Here is a 16429-nt window from a genome sequence, read left to right on the forward strand (position 1 = left end):
TTGCAGTCCCTCAGAAGACACAACTTCCTTCACCTGCTCCACCACACAAGCCCAAACACCACCAAACGAGCCACCCCAACACCACATATAGTTCATCTAATTAATCAGCCAAGACCAGAGCCATATAGTATTGTGGTTGTACTGTTTTCCTGGGTGGTTCTCCATGTTCTAATTAAACATAATAATCTTGTAAATAAAGCATAGATAGAAGTATGGTTAGGGTCACTTGCCTTTTTCCAACGATAAGCTACTCCTACTGCTCTTCACTGCTCTTCAGCTCTTGCTCATACAAAGCTTCTTGATTCTTCAAGCTTCATACAATGATCCGTCTACTCGAAGCAATCATCAGGCAACATACAAAGCAAACAATAGGTACAACTAAGAACAATACACCAAAACAAAAGAAAGGCTTAAAAGAGCATACAGAAAGATAGGGCTCGTTGCTACGGTTACGACAGCGCAAGAAACGCGAAAAACAAAGCTAGGGTTGAAATGAAACGACTATCGGAAGATTTGTGTTATCAAAGAAAAGTTTTATTTATTTTAATTATAAATCATGACATTTAAATAAATATCCTTGATTATGATTAACTTTCTTTATATTTGCATTTATAAAAATGAAGTAAAACTTAGTCAAATTTTATATTTAATTGTCTATGTAGAAATTACACTAATTAAACAATTAATTAGGGAATAGATATGTGAGAGCATCTAAACACGTAACTTTATATGAGTGGTGTTGAACTAAGAAAATTAAATTATAAACACATTTGAGTTGATAATAATCAAGTTAACATTAATTATGAAAAAGCGGAGTAAACATCTAATTAGTTTTTAATTAGAAAAACTAGTTGAGAGATTATTAATCAAATTAAATTTATATTTAAATTCAAAATAATAACTACGGCAAAACAACACTACGAGACGATAACTTAGCCTTTTAGAAGACTAACGCAACAAGAATAGGTTGAAACGGAGCTAAAACGAAGAAGTTATGGCTAAAACAAGGTTCTAGGGGCTTGATTGTAAGAGTTTTCGACTTCCAGGGCTAGTTTTGAAAAAACAGGGACTAAAACATACCTAATCTTTAGGGGTTAGCTTGCAAAACTAGAGCTCTTGGACAGCGGGTTGATTTTGTAAAAGATCAGGGGCTTAAACAGAATAAAAAGGACTCTTTTGCAATTACTTTTGAACAAGGGTGGACCGCGGGTTGATTTCGACAAAACCGAGGGTCTCTTTTGCAAAACGTGCAGGGTTGACCGGTATGTTTTTGTTTGACTCGGGCTAGATCTAATAGGTGCCGTTAGATCTTGATCCGAGGGCTGAGAGGCGAGAGGGAAAAACGGGCGGCGGCGCTGGCGACCGGCGACGAGGTAGGGGCGGCGGTGGCTCGCCGGCGATGGCCGGGATTGGCCGTCCGGGCACAGATTCGGCCCGGGTTTAAGCTGGGAGCAAGAGCTTGCGACGGCGAACCTATCTAGGTTGTCGGTCAGCGAGGCAGAGCGGTGTCGAAAGCGCACGGTGGCGAGGGGCGGCGCGGACCGTCGGAGCTCGCTCCGGCGAGCCATCTGCACGGAATAGAGAGGGAAGAAGGGGAAAAGGGGCTGGTGACGTTGCTCACCACGACACGGAGCTCGGGGGTTGCGTGGCCGACGAGGATAGGCGGCGGAACGGCGGATCGGCGGCGGCACAGAGCTCTCGGGCTCCAATGGAGGAGGTGCGCTAGGGTTTCGCGCGAGAGGCGACTGCGGCTTCGAAGAAGGGTTCAAGAGGGTAGGGCGATGCTTATATAGGGCAAGGTGGGGTGCCTTGGTGTGCGGAGCAAGGCGAGCGCGGGGAGGTGTGCGGCACCCGGACTCGAGCTCGAGTCCGAGCTCGGCACGGGAGGAGGAAGAAGGGCCCGACGGGCGGGGCCCGCGTGCTAGAGAGAGAGAGGAAAAGACAGAGAGGCCGGATTTGGCTGGGCCAAGAATGGAGTAGGGAAGCTAGGCCGGCTGGTGGGCTTCGGGGAAAGAAAAGAAAAAAGAAAGGGAGAAGGAGTTTGGGCCCAAAGGACAAAAGAAGAAGAAGAAAAAGGAAATGCCTTTTGAATTTAGATCACATTCATTTAAATTCAAATTTGATTTTGAAATTCAACTGAACTCAGACAAATAAAGCAATGCATTGCAACATGGATGCAAGACAAGAAGAAACAAAATTTTATTTCAATAGTCAATTATTATATTATTTTTTATACTAAATTCCCTGTGAAGAAAAATAAATGTTAGGAGAATTTTAAAATTATGAGAAAATTGTTGTTTTGTTTTAATTTTTAATCACATCCTGAAATCCAAAAATTTCAGGATGTGACAGAACTACCCCCTTAAAAGGAATCTTGTCCCGAGATTACAAGGCTAGCAAGAAATAAAAGTTTAGGTGGGTAGCATCCAACACATATTAACTGTGTTCCCGGTCATTCCTTATTAAAATATCTCCTCAAACATGCTTCTCTATTCTTTGCAACTCACATCAAAAGCCTCATAGATACTCAGTCTAATTCCACATTTAGCTATTCATTCTTTTTCTCAACTTCGTTGGCCCATTCTATCGACGAACTTCTGTCGTACTTAAATAAAGTGATTTGAATGGAGCTTGATTGCTTCTTTCTGGCTTTGATATCTTGGCAACTCGATGTGTTATAGAAATTGGGCATTGAAAATTAATGGCATTCCTGTCTGGCTGAGTTACCCTGATCATCTGCCTTGGCAAGGAGGCCAACTAATAACATCTGACCGAGTGCGGGGCTATTGGGACACCAACTTGCAAGATGTCCGTCTTCTCCACACTTGAGGCAGTATAATTTCGTATGACGAGAACTAATTCTCTTATGTTTTGTTGGACAGCTATTGGCATAGTGCCTTTTTTACCACATCCAAAATACACTCTTTTAGCATACCCATCCTGGCTTTCTCGTTTTGTGGGACAACTATTGGCATACCCATCCTGTGAAGAAAAATAAATGTTAGGAGAATTTTAAAATTATGAGAAAGTTGTTGTTTTGTTTTAATTTTTAATCACATCCTGAAATCCAAAAAATTTCAGGGTGTGACACCACAGGTCCTCCATGTGCTGCCATCTGGGGGAGCAACCTGTAGGGGGCGCCTCCCTCGCTGCTCGCTATCCCCGTCCAGGGAAGCTGACCGCGGTGCCTGCCCGTGCCCACCGTTGTCATCTTTATCTAACTATCAATGTTGAACCAAGTTCCCAGTTGCAGTTGAATGCTTGGAACCAATAATATTCAATTACAACTTGTAATTTGGATTCCAGAGAAAAGCCGTTATACATAGGCGTGGCAGGCATCACATGGAAGGATACTAAAATTTTTATCTAGTTTTTCAGTTCTTTCAAAAAGAAGATTATCACTTAGTTGCTGTTTTGGCCAACACTGATAACGCTGGTGAGCAAAAAATCAACTAGCCAGCAGATTCGGGAGCAGAATTTGAGCAGAACGAGGTACTCATTCCCGTGAACTTCTGCTTTTGTCGACATTCCTTTGCTCCCAAATATTAGCAACCTGTGACAAGAACTAGGATAGCAAAAAATTAACTAGCCAGCAGGTCTAGGAGCAGAATTTCAGTAGAACGAGATACTCATTCGAGTGATCTTTTGCTTTTGTCGACATTCCTTTGCTCCCAAACATTAGCAACCTCTGCCAAAAACTAGGATAGCTGTGAAGCCTCGTAATGTTGTTCCCGATGCCTACCAAGACTAACGTTCATGTTTGGTTTGCTGTGGCATCCATGCAAAATGTGTAGGCAAAAGCAGATTCCTTATAGGGCTGAGAAGTAAAGCTTCTGTTAGGTAAAAAGGCATCGTCTTCCACCTCTGGCCTTCATTCAAATTTAGTTGCATTAATTGCCTCTTCACTAATGTATAAACAAGGTGATCCCAATCAAATCTCTGTGTATAGTACTATTAGCTAGGTTTAAGTTATCATAGAGCCAGACTTGCTAAATCGAATAAATCGACCAATATACATGTCATCTAAATTTAAATAGGATATTCTTGTAGCGGCGTCTCTTTTTTTTGGCACACGTGGTCAAGAATTTTTTTTCCTGGCACATGAGTGCGTGGCGGTCTAGTCTTAGGATCGACAATCATTAGTGTGTCAAGATTTTTGTCAAACTTTTATTGGATGTGTGCCCTTTGAGCAGAGACCGGGAAATTTTCAAGATGATATATCACTGATGTATCCTTCTTGAAATCAATAAGTTTTCCTTCTCCAAAAAAAATGTAAATGATAATTGGACCTGTACAGTTGATAATAAATGTATCGAGCCAAAGTGTGCATTTAAATCTAAACTTAGGTCTGACGTTAGTTTGGTTCTACTTGAAAAGGATTTTTTTACTAAACCTCAAACTCTTGTCCTCTACAGAACTAGAGGTATAAAATATATAAACGAATAAGTAATTGAGCAAGAGTGATTACTATAGAATACCTTACCAGCTAGTGGCTAGTTGCTACTACAATGATTGCTTGGTGGACATAGCATTCCACTCTTTCATAGCTCCGATCCATCTGCATATCAGAGATTACATCTGAAATCGGAGTGTTGTCCTTGTCCGTCCACTGTTTGTGTGTTTCAGGCCAATAAAATGGGGGTATGTAAATGCTGAAAGCATCATATATTTGTTCAGATGACCAGGGCCGTGCCGGCAAAAACCGGAGCGCTGTACGAAGCTCTAAAGTGAGGCCTACTGAACAAGCAAATATTAAACATAGTATTAGAAACGAAACACATCAAGAATTGTACAATAAATCGATCCATAGCTCCTTTCAAATAGAGTTAAAGCATCTATTCTTTGTTTCTTTTGACGCTTTTGGTTGTCGGAATCATTGTTTTAGATCGATTTTGCAAAAGACAAGACAATCTTTGTAACACAAAATATGAAAATAATAAAAGTTAAAATTAAACCTATTATAGTTTCAAAGGATATAAGTAGATCGGTACAATTGGAGAACAAAAAATAACCTAAGTGAATTCCCCTCAATGCAAACAGCAAATGTGAAAGGGAAACCTGAAACTTCGGCACGTCGCCTGCCCTGCCTGCCCCGTTGCCGCCAGCCGCTGCGCCACCGCGTCGCGATCGTCGGCGTGTTGCGAGACGAGTTGCGGCTGTCGGCGTTGTCGCTTGGCGCTTGCCGCTTGAGCGCGTGGAGATCAGATCACGTACAGATCACGAGTCGGCGCAAGAAGGGACGCACAACTGGCAAGACGGGCAACTGGGCGTGGGCAAGTGGGCTAGCTGCTAGAAGGCCGTTGGGCGTTGGTCTTTCATGCCATGGGGGCAGCCGGACAGGGGCCAGAGCCCAAGAGGGGGGGGGGGGGGGGTCTGAATTCTGATTCGGATAGAATCATGACAGGTCCGCTGATGGGCTGGGGAAAAAATTTGGGACCCAAAAAATGGGGGCCCTGTGCTTCTGCAGGCCCGGGCCCAAAGCCGCACAGGCTGCACACCTTTGGGCCCGGGCCTGCAGAAGACAAAGATGGCGATCAATAGTAGAAAGCCTCGATATTACCTGAAAAAAGCTCTGTTAAGTTCTCATCCATTCGTCATGCATGCTTGCCGACTTACTGTATTAAACACCATGAACTCATCTCCGTGGATATACTATTTGGCATGGGAAACATCAAGAACATTTTGGTCCCAAGAATTTCCCTTTTGAAGCTCCTCACGTTCGATTCGCGCTGAGATATCATGCTAGAGGAATTTGGGTTTGCCAGCCTTAGGCTCCATCTTGTAGTATTTATCTAGAGGAGTCTTTTCATGTGTGGTTAATTTGTTTTTTCCTTTGAATTACTTCCTAACTATCAAAACTTTTGATGCTGCGAACAATGTGCTTTTATAAGAGGTGATGCGCTATTTGCCATTGAAAAACTTGTTCTCTGTTATTTGCTCATATACCACGTTGTCAGTACTGTTAATTAAGTCACTTTGCTATGAGAAATGTCAGTTTTGCCCCTTAAATGAAATATTACCCTATCCTTTCGTCTCTCATATATCCCTTGAGATGACTGCTACTTATTTTCTGCCAGCTCCCTCTATTCTGAACGCCCAGATCGATATCCGCTACTAGCCTGCCTCCACATTCCACAACCCCATGGCTTTGGCCTTTGGTATAGTAGCAGCAGTTGCACGTATATGAAGGAGAGGTTCTTCTGTTAACCATTCCTTTTGTTTTCTCTTGTACTCCGTCTACGCTGCAATAGCATCAATAATCTCTTTGAAGATTACATTAGGCATGGGAGACAACAGGAAAGGTTTTAGCATGCAGTTTTAAATCCTGCAGTAGTTGTGCCATAACATGAGTCCCTGTGAGATTACATAAGCATGCCATAGTCGCACGTGACATGAAGCTTGTGGTTGCCACCTGAGACTGGTTCTTTAGAAACATGGAGTTTGCCCACTGTGGTGCTGGCCAGAGGAGACTCCATTCTATTTATCTGTAGACCGGAATCAGAAGAAAACCATTTGTAATGAAGGCTATAAGTCAAATCTTTATCTATTTCTAAATCACGTTTCCACCTTAATCTTTAGTTTGGTCCAACTTTTATATATCATTGACATGTGGGTCTTGGTTTATCCCATATGTGTTCCCTCCATCTATGATTGGATCACTGAGATCCCTACAAATAAATTAACGAATACGCAACTATACGTATATATCCTATTAGTATAGTATTTGTTCGTAGCAATGCACGGGCATATTTGCCTACTAGTAATAACGTGGCATATGGAAATCCACACGTCATGTGGTTGAATCTAGTGTCTACCATCACTGTTTTCTTCATCCAGTAAAAAAAGGCACAATATTTGCTCGAGACATATCTACAATATATGCTTAGCAGGATGCATATCAAAACATGAGAATGATCGCCTCTCGCTACCATTATGTCATGAATCATTTGTCCGCTATCTGCTTTACTACCGGATATTAAAGTTTTCATAGAGGATACAAGCGTACAAAAATAATGTGAAACCTACCTTGTACACAAAAGGAATGCCATCTATTTATTGATGATTGGTTCTTGAGCAGTAAGTCTCACTATTATGAAAACTAAAGATACCATAATAAATTATCTCACGATCAACTGTCATGCTATAACTCACGCGAGTCATATGAGGTAGCCAAAGCCAAAACCACAAAGTATGAATAAGAGGAGATAGATTTTTAGTGATTAGAAATAAGCACCAGTGTTGATGCAAAATCCGCTCAACATACCGAAAGTGCTTGAGCTCACGGATTGCAAATTAACAAATCACCTCGGCTCTTGATGCAAATTGTTCTGACCGGTTTCAGACCAACCTAGAACATTGGCCCGGGAGGGGTGGTTGGGAAACCTAGTGTTGCTTTGGGATTGAAAGGCCACCTAGAACACCCTCGAACATCATAGTGATGCAAAAAGAATAACATCTATGGTTTGGAAAAAAAGAGATGTATTTGGAGATAAAAATAGAAGTATTTGTGTTTGTTTGGATTGGGTTGCCCTCAATTGGCCATGCATGACCCTTCATATTCGTATAGATAGGGTGGGGAGGTTGTGCTCTATTATGACCTCGAATCCATTATAAATTCCATGTTAAAATACATCTCCTTCTCTAATTACATAGACCAAAACCGGTCTAGCCGGTTTGCAAACCGGCCGGACCTGTTTCCTCAGGTGCAGTCTTTCCCGAGGCCAGAGCTGACTTAATAGGAATCTAATCTGACAATTAATGGGTTACCCAGATCTTATCTTTGGTTGTTTTCATTCATTTATTTGGTGTAGAATGTGTAATTTACAAAGACAATAAAAATGGGGGTACAAAAACAAAGAAGCAAACAGCTAGAGGAGTTGGGCATAGAAGCGCAAGCAGTAGTATGAATCTCTAAAAAGGAAGGCACCGTTCTATTCTCTAATGCATATGCTTCATCATATGCATATAGTCAGTGGGCATGGTAGGCATTCAGGATATATAGTCTTAACCACCTCCATTTGTTGTTATTCAAGTCTGAAGGTCTATATGCCTGCAACCTGCATTGCATGGTTGGACGAGTTGCTATGAAGCTGGAAGGAGCATTGGACAGAAAAGAATGATCAATGAGAGTCGTGGTTGTTGCTAGCATTTCTGCTACTGGTGTCTGAGAAGAAGGACCGCCACCCTTGTGCGAGTATCTGTTGGCGTGTATAGCTTGTGTCGCAGTCATGTGAATTTGTGTTGCATCGTTTGTTGATGCAGGGCCGCACAAAGACACGTGCTGAAGCTCGATGTTGCCATCTTGCGTTGAGACTATGTAAATGAATACAATGCATCTCATCTGTTGTTCTGCCATTACCGGCCCGTCCTCCACCGTACTAATTTGTTTGATGTTTCAGTCTCGGACTCGATCTCGGGGTAACAGCTTGAGGCAGTAGGTGGAGTGGCAAAGCAGCTGCTCTGTCAAACGGTTATGGACCAATCTCGTGGAGAAGAAAATCCTTCCTCTATGAACATATGGTAGGAATAGTAAAGACAGCTGAAATTCATAAGCAGTTTTGAAAACATTAAACTGGAATTGTAATTGGAAGTCATCATTTCAGAAGAAAATATATAGATGGGAACACATAAGTTTGTTTCTGTGTGTAGTATATGGAGAGGATTTGATATCAACAGTTGAAATCCAAGTTCTAATATCAAAGAACTCTTTTCCTAGAAACATATTATCTATATATTAGATAAAAAACCATATGAATAAATTGTTTCAATGACAAAGGTAACATTTTAGGAGGTCGATAACATCCAGTCGTAATACACATTTAGTAACGAAAAAGGTACCTTTTTGACCATGGAAACGTCATCTCAGTTTGCTTTTGGTCATCCAACTCCAAAATCAGGAATATTTGACCATGCAACTATCAAAACGGTTCACATTTGGCGACTTAGCTGTTTTGAAGGGTGGTTTCGCTGATATCACATGTGGAGGTGGGGCCCACATGTCAGCTATTTAGCCCTCTGGTCTTTTTCATTTATTTATTTGGTGCACAATGTGCACTTAACAAAGCCAATAAAATGGGGGTATGCAAACAGCTAGAGGAGTTGAACATAGAAGTGTGAAGCACTATGAGCAGTTTGGATTTCTAGAAAGGAAACCACCGTTCTAGTAGCTAATGCATATGCTTCCTCATACATACGCACATGGCAAGTGAGCATGGTAGGCATTCAGGATAGTCTTAACCATCTCCATGTGGCCGTTGCTGACATGTCTGAGCCTGATGGCCAAGAGGAAGGACCGCCGCCCTTGTGCATGCGCTCGTTGGAGCGCAGCGTGTGTCCCACCAGACAAGCTGTGTTGTATGGTTCTTTGTAGTGGCACCACTCAGACGGCTTTGCTGGACCAGTGTTCTACTTTTCCATCCTGAGCTGCAGAGTGCCGAAGTTCAGTGTTGGCCATCTGATGGCTGCCTTAAAGAGGACTCGCCAAAGAATGGCTAAAATATCTCCAATTTCTGGAATACTTGCTGACGATTTTGGTGCCACCGCAATGCATCACTACCATGTCCGGCAGGTCCTCCACCGTACTAGGCACTTCATGATGTCTTGGTTTCGGCCTTTTGGGGCACACTACTACAGAACATCAAATTTGTCTTGGTTGGAAAACTCCTGTTGTCTCAGTTTCCCAACCAGGACCGCCAGGCCGGGACAAAAGGGGTCAGGCAATCGGGATAAAAAGCACCTTTTGTCACGTGTAATCCATGCCTTAGACTTTTCCGGGAATTCGGAGAGCAGAATCTTTTTGTGTTCCTCGATATACGGGTCCACCAAGGATGATTGTTGAATAACCGCATAATGTGCTTTCTTGAATGAGAAATCATCTGTGCAGACATATGATTTCTGGCCTAATGTACCCTTTCCATTTAGTCTCCCCTCATCGCGATTTAGGGACCCCAATCGGTTTAAGGTCATCAATAAAGTCAACACAAAAGTCAATGACCTCCTCAGTTCTGTAGGCACTGGCGATGATTCCTTCTGGACGAGCTCGATTACGAACACATTTCTTTAGTGCCCCATGAATCTTTCGAAGAGGAACATGTTGTGTAGAAATACTTGTCCGAGGATATCAATCTCTTTCATAAGGTGCACTAGAAGATGTATCATGATGTTGAAGAAAGATGGTGGAAATATCAGCTCAAACCCAACAAGGCATTGCACCACATCGTTTTGCAGCGTTATTAGTTTGTCCGGGTCAATAACCTTCTGCGAAACTGCGTTGAGGAAGGCACATAGCTTCACGATGGTTAACCGGACATTGTCAGGCAGAATCCCCCGCAGCACAACCGGAAGAAGTTCAGTCATAAGCACGTGGCAGTCATGGGACTTTAGATTTGTTAATTTCTTCTCTGCCAAATTTAAGATTCCTTTTATATTGGAGGAGTATCCAGATGGAACCTTTATACTGCTCAAACAGTCAAACATGTTTTCCTTCTCTTCCTTGCTAAGAGTATAGCTGGCAGGACTTAAGTATTCTCGTCCATTATCTCGCTGTTGTGGATGTAAGGCATCCCGTTCTTCCATACGTTGCAATTCTTGACGTGCTTCTAGTGTATCTTTTGGCTTTCCGTAAACTCCCAAGAATGCTATCAGGTTGACGCAAAGATTCTTTGTGAGGTGCATCACATCAATTATATGACGAACATCTAAGACTTCTCAATATGGTAGCTTCCAAAATATAGACTTCTTCTTCCATATGGGCGCCATTCTCTTTTCGTTCGGAACAGGTTGGCTACCAGGTCCCTTTCCAAAAACAACTTCTAGATCTTTACCATGTCGAAGACGTCTTTACCACTACGGTGCATCGGCTTTGTTCGGTGGTCCGCTTGCCCTTTGAAATGATTGCCCTTCTTTCGTACCGGATGCCTGATGGGAAGAAACCGACGATGACCCATGTATACAACCTTCTTACAGTGAGTCAACCATATATTATCAGTATCATCTAAATAGTGAGTGCATGCTTTATATCCCTTGTTTGAATGTCCTGACAAGTTACTAAGAGCAGGCCAGTCGTTGATCGTTACGAACAGCAATGCTCGTAGGTTGAAGTTTTCCTGTTTGTATTCATCCCACATCCGTACACCTTCATCACCCCAGAGCAATAAGAGTTCTTCGACCAATGGTCTTAGGTACACATCTGTCATTTCCGGGCTGCTTTGGGCCCGGGATAAGAACTGGCATCATGATGAACTTTCGTTTCGTGTAGAGACATGGTGGAAGATTGTACATACAAAGAGTCACAGGCCAAGTGCTATGACCACTGCTCATCTCACCAAAAGGATTCATGCAATTCGTACTCAAACTGAACCTTATATTTCTCGCATCCAATTCAAATTCAGGGTAGGTTCTATCTATTTTTCTCCACTGTGACCCATCAGCGGGGTGCCTCAACATCGAGTCTTGATTGCGTTCCTCTTTGTGCCATCGCATCAACATAGCATTATCTTTATTTCTAAACAGACGCTTCAAATGTGGTATTATAGGCGAATACCACATGACCTTGGCAGGAACTCTCTTCCGGGGACGCTCCCCCTCGACATCGCCAGGATCATCTTTTCTGATCTTGTAATGCAATGCACTGCATATGGGGCATGCATCCAAATTCTCGTATTCGTCTCGGTAGAGGATGCAGTCATTGGGGCATGCATGTATCTTCTGCACTTCCAATCCTAGAGGGCAAACAAGTTGTTTGGCTTCATATATTGTGGTAGGCAATTCGTTGTCCTTAGGAATTATTTTTTTAACAAGTTTCAGTAATTCACCAAATCCCTTGTCGGATACTCCATTTGTCGCCTTCCATTGCAGCAACTCCAAGGTGGTGCTAAGCTTCTTCAAACTATTTTCACAGCCTGGGTACAACAACCTACGGTAGACCTCTAACATCTTCTGGAACTTCAACCTCTCCATTTCACTCTCACAGTCTACCCGCACATTGTGCAGTGCTTGCCCCAGATCGTCGCTGTGATCATTTTCTGCTACATCTGCTTCGGGCTCTTCCATGGGAATATCATCATCGAATGCACTGAATCCAACATTCCCGGGAAAGTGGCCGTCAAAATCTTCTTCTTCATTATCTTCCATGGTAATCCCCCGTTCTCCGTGCTTCGTCCAACAAACATACTTCTCCATGAAACCATTTGCGAAAATGTAGCTGTGTAGGATTCTTGAAGAGGAGTAATCCTTGTTATTCTTGCAATTAACACACGGGCAGCACATAAAATCATTCTGCTTGTTTGCCTCGGCAACAGACAAAAAATAATGCTGGCCTTCAATGAATTCGTTAGAACGTCGGTCAGCATTCTACATCCATTGCCGGTCCATCTGCATTTTAAAGGAAACGATTTGAATTCTTTACACGTATCGAATAAATAAAATATATTCAACCTAAATTAAATTAAATGTAATATAACATGAATAATTAATAATCTGCAATATCCATCATACATCATAATTAATTAAAAAGAATACTTAATCCATTACAGAACTTAATAAAGTAAATAGTACAAATTAAAATACATGATGATACATCCTACTCAGGGGACCTATTAATCAATGTTTTCTTAACCGCCTCTCGAATTCTCGACAACACATAGGTTTTCAACCGTCCTTGCGTGGGAACGCAGAATGCTCTGACGGATTTCTTACTGATGCAGAAGAAGATGGCGGAGCTGGAACCTCTGGGTTTGGTGGTGACGAACCGTAATGCCGCAACAAATCCTCAAGATCAAACAGAGGCTCCTCACCCCTTGCCACACATTCTCTATATTCTTTTTCTAAATAACGGAGTGCTGCCCTATGAAAAGCGCTAGGTTTTTTGGACCGACGACCTACTGGAGTTGTGCCCTTCTCTCCAAAAAGACAACGATCACCCCCATCGACGCCACTCCCTCCAGCTGCTGAAGCCATATTCTACTGGAAAACACTTTTATTTTTCACAAAATTATAAATTCTTATGATTACAATGCAAATATTAATTACTATTACAATTGCAATGATCAAATTAATTACTCTTACAAATAACAATGAAAACATATAAAAAAGATGAAATGTATCATTAATTGAAAGAAATCTCTAATTAATTGAAAGAAATCTCTATAACTCCTAATTATTTTGACACCCTTCAGTTCCAGGAGAACACTCTTTTCAATATCCAGAAATCATCTAGAAGAAAAAAAACTTTATTTCGAAAAATGTATATGTCGGTAACCTCGACCCTACGGTGATGACACTGCCTTTCGGTGGGACACAATGCGATATAAGTACGTAACCAATAGGCCAGTCGCAACACCAACATTTTCGATTGATACGAACACAGCACTTGGCACAGGCAGCATGCTCGTTGAAATGCTCTCAGTGCAATAACGGCCACGCTGACTGCGCCAAATGCTGTGTTCGCATTAACCGAAAATGTTGGTGTTGCAACCAACCCATTGGCGACGTCCTTATAGCGCATCGTGTATCCCCGAAATGTAGTGTCATCATTGTTGAATGGAGATTAACGACGTATACTTGTTTCGAAATAAAGATTTTTTAAGCTTCTAGTTGGTTTCAATGTGAGCCTGAATAAATACATCACTAGAGTGTCAAAATAATCCATTCATAATACAAAAAATTCTAATATACTCATTTCATTAATTCATTCATTAATACAAAAATTAACTATCCACAATATGGTCATATATACAAGTAAATCACATGAAGTGTCTACACTCATTCTAAAAATTCCTACTATCCACATACTCATCTAAATCTAAAAGAAAATCACACCTACATATGCAATCTAAATGTCCAAGAAATGAGTTACACATTTTCTCTATTTCTAAAGCATGAAATGAGCTACACAAGCAATGGAAGAAGAGAAAAACAAGCCCCAAACCTTTAGCGCCAATGGATAGATGGTGGAATCAAAGATCTTCACAAATGTGGTGAAGAAATGAGTAAGAACTCCCCTCTCCCGAGCCAAGAACAATAAGAACAAGTGAGCTGAATGGCTCGGGCGGGAGTAGAGGGAAGGGGATAAGGGGGCCAAGGAGTTTTGTCCCGGTTGGAGGCACCAACCGGGACCAAAGACCCCCCTTTTGTTCCGGTTGGTGGCTCCAACCGGGATAAAAGGTCCGCGCGGCCTTTTGTCCCGGTTGGAGCCACCAACCGGGACAAAAGGGGGTCCTTTGGTCCCGGTTAGTGCCTCCAACCGGAACAAAAGACCCCTGTCCCCTCCGCTGGCCCGGCTAGCCGTTGGGCCCAGGACAAAAACCACCTATTGTCCCAGGCCCAAAGGCAGCCGGGACAAATGGCCTGGAACAAAGGCTTATTCTGTAGTAGTGGCAGCAGCTTCACTGCTTCAGGCAGTAGGTGTTGTGGCAAAGAAGCTGCGTTGTCAAAGAATTATCGACTAGTCTCTTGGGAAGAAAACTGTTGCTCTTGGAACATATGGAAGGAATTGTAAAAGATACAGCTGGAATTCATAAGTTGTTTTAAAAGTTTTAAACTGGAATTGTATTTGGAAATCATCATTATGGAAGAAAATGTAGATGATAACACAGATATTTGTTTTTATGTGTACTAAATTGACATGATTGTTCTCAATGGGTGAAATCTATGTTCTAATAAGAAAAAAAAAACTGTTCTTTTAGCAGAAGCATATTACTCAGATACATTAGGTAAAAAACAGAAAAAAGGAATGCTTACAATGATCTATGAAGGCAACATCTAGGCGTTCGATAGCACTTAAAGTTATACAGTGAGCACTCAGAGAAACTTGTGAGAAACTTGTGAGAAACTGGATTTATAGCACTCTACAAAGACGATAAAATGGAATCCAGATAGAACTGAACAAACAAACTAGACCAGCATCTTTTCTAATCCATGCTTCCTTGTATATATGTGCATTGCCCATTGTCAAACTTAAACCGCACACTACACATCCCAAGTAGGCATGATAGGCATTCAGGATAGTATTAACCCTTTCCACTCAGTGGCGGAGCTTCCGGTATAGCAAGGTATGGCCATGGCTATGCCTTGTTTTGCCAAGAGTACCTCGTCCTCTTATACACGTCAACTTTCTTCATTATTTTTCTCTACACTGCAATCATGAATCGAGGCTGGAGCTCTGTCTGGTTGAGCTGCACCACACCTCAGATTTAATTTTATCCTCTGCCACTGTTTCCGCTTGTTATTATTCAACTCGAAATTGAAGGTTGCCTGCCATTGCTCAGGCAGCAATAAGGAGCCTCAGACCACTATGGCTAGCTAAGAGGAAGGAAAAACTGCGCCCAGGCTCAAGCATTCAACGGCTCGGGCCACATGCTCTGCCATTGTGAGTGGTCGCCTGCAGGTCGACTACCATGCCGACTTTCTCTGCGGTTGGTGGCATCAAGATTATATTGCGCTCCTAATGCTCAGCATGAATGTCACTGCATGCTCACATAGTTTACCTTTTACCCTAGTCCAAATGCTAATAAATCATTCTAGTTTGTACATTTTTGTTTCCACTGTACTAGAAGGCTACCCAGCTATATCCATTTACCTGTGACCTCCAATAAAAATTTATTTATTTCTAGTATTGTGTTCCCTAGCTAGCTATAATTGGCACGCAGCCTCATGGTACGAGTCAGGAAACGGGAGACAGATTGTTGTCAGCATAGTAGTTTTAAAGAGAATCATGCTACAATTTAATATTTGTTACCAGTAACACGATATTTAACTATAGGTACAGTTTGGTGGTTTTGAAGAGATTAGACCTATCTATTACCATTATAACTTTATAGACATTTGGAGCTTTCTCGTTTCTTCATCAATTGCAGTTATTTACTTTCACAAGACTATTGTTAGTGAAATTTTTTGATAGGTAATAAAATGTCTTTTCCATGATGTGTCTTTCCCGATGCTATGTGCCATGGAGAAGGGATCCTGATGGTAGTTTTCTCATAATTTTGTAGTTAACCTCAGTAAAAGACTGTAGGACCGGAAAATGCGACCAGAGGGGGGTGAATGGGAGCAACTCAAAATAATTTCGCATGGAAGCAAACAGATCAAACTCCCAAATTTCAAGAACTTTAGCAAATTAGATCCAAACGCGAGGAAACTCGAAACATAGGTTCACAAGATCACTAGAAATCTATTCTCAAAATATTATGCAAGGAAATTAAGTATAAAATGCGGATCAAGAAAACCTAGATTGAAACCGATGATAAACCTGACGAAGAACAAATAAGCACGATGCAATGAAACGAAGAACAATACTTAATGATAAAGTATTAAACCAAGTACTTGTTCTTACAAAATTGCATCTAGCCTCCGCCCGATCGTCCTCCCTCTCTTGATTAGAGAGATCAACAAAAATCCCTCACTAGGAATTAAACCCTAGGCTAGACTGGAG

This window comes from Panicum virgatum, chromosome 3N (assembly GCF_016808335.1).
Source record: "Panicum virgatum strain AP13 chromosome 3N, P.virgatum_v5, whole genome shotgun sequence".
Lineage (NCBI taxonomy): Eukaryota > Viridiplantae > Streptophyta > Magnoliopsida > Poales > Poaceae > Panicum > Panicum virgatum.